This window comes from Crassostrea angulata, chromosome 3 (genome assembly GCF_025612915.1).
Source record: "Crassostrea angulata isolate pt1a10 chromosome 3, ASM2561291v2, whole genome shotgun sequence".
Classification (NCBI taxonomy): Eukaryota; Metazoa; Mollusca; class Bivalvia; order Ostreida; family Ostreidae; genus Magallana; species Magallana angulata.
The window spans coordinates 22,950,919-22,955,673 of NC_069113.1; the positions used below are offsets into that span (position 1 = coordinate 22,950,919).

At 36.0% G+C, this 4,755-nt stretch overlaps 1 pseudogene; it reads left to right on the forward strand.

Moving 5' to 3' along the window:
• Window positions 1-1,407: 1,407 nt before the first annotated feature.
• LOC128177329 (uncharacterized) lies at window positions 1,408-4,052 on the forward strand (annotated as a pseudogene).
• Window positions 4,053-4,755: the final 703 nt, after the last annotated feature.

A 4,755-nucleotide genomic window follows, 5' to 3' on the forward strand; every position in this document is an offset into this window, starting at 1 on the left:
TTGAAAAACCCAAAGTTGATTTTTGTAAGAAACAAATGTTCGCTTATTTTGGAATTAATGTGCATTAATTGTGTAAGGTAATTTTGTTGTCTAGACAATTACAGTATACGGGTATGCTCACATCGTTTAGATAAGAGAAAAATTGCTACGGAAATGGCCTGTTCTTGGTATACAGGCATTTTTACTATTGGCAAGAGTATTCTATGATATTTAAGTTGATAAAATCAACGGTAAATGAACATGTACTTACGATTTTTATACATCAAACGTGTCTGTGATTTTGTTTTTGTTAGCGATTCAAAAAGAAAATTAATCTTTGATTTTCATTTTGTAATAAGACATGACGTGTACATGCACCTAATTGCGCATGTAAAAGTTGTAATCGCTGTCCTACTGACTCCATGCTATTTTATAAAAGGTATCTAAGGCATGGTATACAGTGGTGTATCTAGGGACAAAATATTTGTAAGCAGGGGTTCTGGGGGCGGCAGCCCCGAAGAGCTGAGCACATTTTTTATCATGGCGACGGCAAATTTAATGTACTGTGTACAATACCTCAGCAATGTTATTGTAATTGTACCTACAGGAACAGTTCTATTAGATATACGTTGTTTTTTTTCTTTTGTCTATAGAAAATAAAATTTTGGAACAAAATAATTAAAGAAATTGAAAAACGAAACAAAACACAAACCAACAGACACAAAAGAATCAAGCAAATGCATCTTAAAAAGAAATAGATCGAAGTTTTTAAATGAGGCAATCTCGACTGAACAAAAATTGTGAAATAATAAGGGAATAAAGTTGTAATTTACAGTACCCATATGATATTGCAAACGTATTTATTGCCCATTTTTCAATTCATTTTCAGCAGCTAGTTTAGACAACCTCCGTTTATTTATGAGGTTAGACTTTTTCCTCCAAAAGTAAATGATAGATGCTCAACCACACTTTGCCCTGAAAAAAAAATACCATTGGCATTGTTGCTTCTTTTCATTTTGACACGGAATAAGGCTGATCAATGTAATGAAATGAATATTTGTTAATCTGTACCGTATGAATCTAAATTTTGATCATACGACTCGGTCAATGTTTCGAAAAGTGTATTACCGTGTATTTCTAGTAATTCAATACATGTATAAGAACAAGTTCGGCATGCTTCGAGAAAATTATCGGCACAAAAGGTTGTCGGGATTTACTATCATGCATTTATTTGGACCAAAATTAAAGGTCTTAATTTTCCTACGTGCAGCAAAAAAATAATAATTTTTTTTTAGTGTCTCTGGAAAAATGCTTAAATTTCATCTAAAACAAATAACTATTTTTGAAATATTATTTCAAAAAAAAAAAAAATACATGCACGTAGTTGAACGAATATTTGATATGAATATAACGATTTGATAGCTGATAATCATCCTTCTACGACCATGAAATAATTATTTTGTAAACTAATAATTTTTCATTCTTACAGGTGCACAAAGACTTTCATGATGGCATCTAGAGATGACGCCCAACATTTGGTGGAATGTAATCTGTGTCAGCAACCAGTCTCGTTTCTCTGCAGACGATGCGGGGTCAATCTCTGTGACCCCTGTGTCCCCATACATCTACGCGTGAAATCTAAGAACGGCCATGACGTTGTAGATTACACCAGCAAGGATGATGACGACACATGCCACTGTGATTCCCATCCCCAAAACGATTGTTCCGCATACTGTAAAACTTGTGATGCTCCGATTTGCATTCTTTGCGTTTCTATCAAACACAAATCGCACGAAATGTCTGAACTGTCCGATAAAATTGAAGATCTTTTAAAAGTTATCGCGAAGAAAAATGATCGACTTCAGTCATCCAAGCATAAATTAGAAAGAGTTCTGGAGCACACGACAAAGCTGTTGTCCTCGATATTTTCGATTTACAAACTGCAGAAAGATGATGTTACAGCGCGGGGAGAAGAGTGGCACAAACAGATCGAGGAGACCGTGAAGAAACTTCACCAGGAACTGGATGACATGCAAAAGGAACACGGGACTGTACTACAGAAACAAAAGAAAGAGTTTGAGGAAATGATTGATAGAATAAATGAAGTGAACAGGAAAACAAGAAAATTACAAAAATCAAAAAATGTCAAAGAAATGCAGACTTTTGTACCAGTGATTCAGAAACAGAAGAAGTTTAGCTTTAGCGAGGTTTTGCAGTATTCGGTCCCGAAATCCTATGAACGTAAAATAGATGAATATTTAGATATCATATTAAAGGAAAAAAAAGTCATCGGATAGAAGAATGCTAGATGTACCCACAGTTACCTCTGTTATAGACACTGGGTTCCCTGCTGATGAAGTGACTAATAGTCGACTGTATGACATGGCCGTTACCGACGATAATCGAGTGTGGATGGGAGGAGCAAGCAAAGAACTGAATCTGTTTGATCTGCAGGGAAACCTCCACCACACCGTCAGCATTACTTATTTAGGCATGTACTTATGTATGTACAACAAACAAGTAGTGTACACTGATCTATTAAATAAAGCCGTGAGAATGATATCGGATAACGACACTGTGGTGACGATGTTCACTACCGGGGACTGGAGGCCACGCGGCATTACAAGTACTGCGTCCAGAGACATACTGGTCTGTCTCTACAACGGCGATCAGAACAAAGTCGTCCGATACAGCAGTACCGGTACCGTGCTCCAGGAAATCCAGTACGACTCGCAGTGGCTACCTCTGTACAAGCAGGCGGCTTACATTACTGAAAATGTCAACGGAGACATTATTGTAACTGACTGGGAGAAAAAAGCAGTCATTGGGGTTATTCGGGTACTCGTACTCGGGTGTTCAAAAATGTTCTGCGATAACCACTGATTCTGTCGGTCACGTTATCGTTACAGATATTCAGGGTGACAAGATTCACATGCTGAACACAGACGGGCGATTCCTGAGGTACATCATTCCTGAAGGAGGAATAAATAGACCACGCGCCGTGTGTATCCTTGGTCACGGTGAGATGATGGTGGGAGAAAATAGGACCGGAATCGCCAAAAGAATCAAGTTCTTAGAAGAGTGAAGACACAATAAGTTTTATTTATCGAACTATAACAGGGTTTTGAACATTCGTATAAAAATGCAGTGAAATAAAATGACAATGAATAAACAATGATCAACTGACTGTAAGATGTAAGAATGTGCATACTGTCTGTATTCGGTAATCTTTTTGTCATTGATAGTTTATTTCATTTTCTGAAAACTGCATAGTTCTAATGCGGTTCATTTGACTTCTCTACGATTGAGTTACAATGTACAAGCGTGAATTGAATACATGTTTAGATATAGAGTGTAAATAGCGGGAATAACAAAAGTAGATTAATTTGTGAACAGATTCTTTTGAAGAATCTTCCATTTAAATTTCGTTTCATATTTTTAATGCAAAAATCTATTTCTTTATGTAATATCATTCACAGAAGAAATTATAATTATAGTCTCGTGCTCACAGACATCGGTTAAGGTTTTGGCGCACATCGAAGATATTGATCGGACGATCAATTAAGATGACATGTACATATATTTGATTTAATGTACTATACAAGAATGGTTCGGTGCCTTCAGTACACATATAGTTCATTAATTTTAAAAGGAGGGGAAGTCCGTGCAACCTAATGCCGCCATCGAAAAGCAACCGACCATAACTTTCTTGACCAGTGGCAGTTGAGATTGTATGGCGACAAAATGCTTTAATAACTAAGAAAACAGAGAAAAAACTACACTCTTCGCTAAATTTACTCACAAACAAAAGGAAACCAATGTATTTGACAAAATAATCACTGTGAAACTATTTGGTATACCGGAAGCTGTGTTAGGGTGTTGTGTTTTTTATGATAATTTCGAAAAATTGACTGCCTACAGCCGAGACTGCTTTCAGCAGAGCCCGGCTAAATATCACGTCAAATATATGAACTTTTGATAACTATTACAATCAAACAGTTTATAATGTTCATATTAGATTCGTGATTCTTTTTAACATAAATAGCGACACCTGATATTGTATGTTCATTTATTTAAGTTATGAATGCTTATTTCTGAATGTCGTCGGCCAGAGCAGTGCAGACAAATTGAATGCCGCGTGTTAGCTCTGTAGAAACTGATAGGACTGAAATCTACACACTCCGTTTGCCGATTGGTTGAAACTTTCAACCAACTATAGTCTGTCCCAGGATATTTATGCTGTCATTAGGACGATTTTTAAACAAGAGGCCCACGGGCCACATCGCTCACCTGAGCAACAATAGACATGATTAAATCACCTTCGTGAAGTCATAAAACAAAATATCTGGACAATGTTGTATAATACATGTAAACCCTGTACAAAAAAATCTGTTTCACTCTGGATATTCTTATATTTATAATCAAGTCCCTTTTCTAACAGGATGGTTTTATAGTTATATTTAGCATTGCAGTTCTCAACAATTGTTTATATATACAGGATATAAACCTACATCAAACTCTGAACCTCTTTTGAGGCCCAATAATCGTCCAGGGGCCAAAGTTTAAACAACTTTAAAGAATCAGGAATAAATAAAAATGCTTGCACGTAAAAAAAAGCATAAATTATAACATTTCAGCTTTTGTGAATAATTAAAATGTTTTCCTTTGTACAACTGAATCCCCACTGTGTCCCATCCTACTCCTAGATATTGTTATTTGAACAAATTTGAATCTACACTATCTGAAGTTGCTTTCACGAAAGTTTCAGCTTTTCTA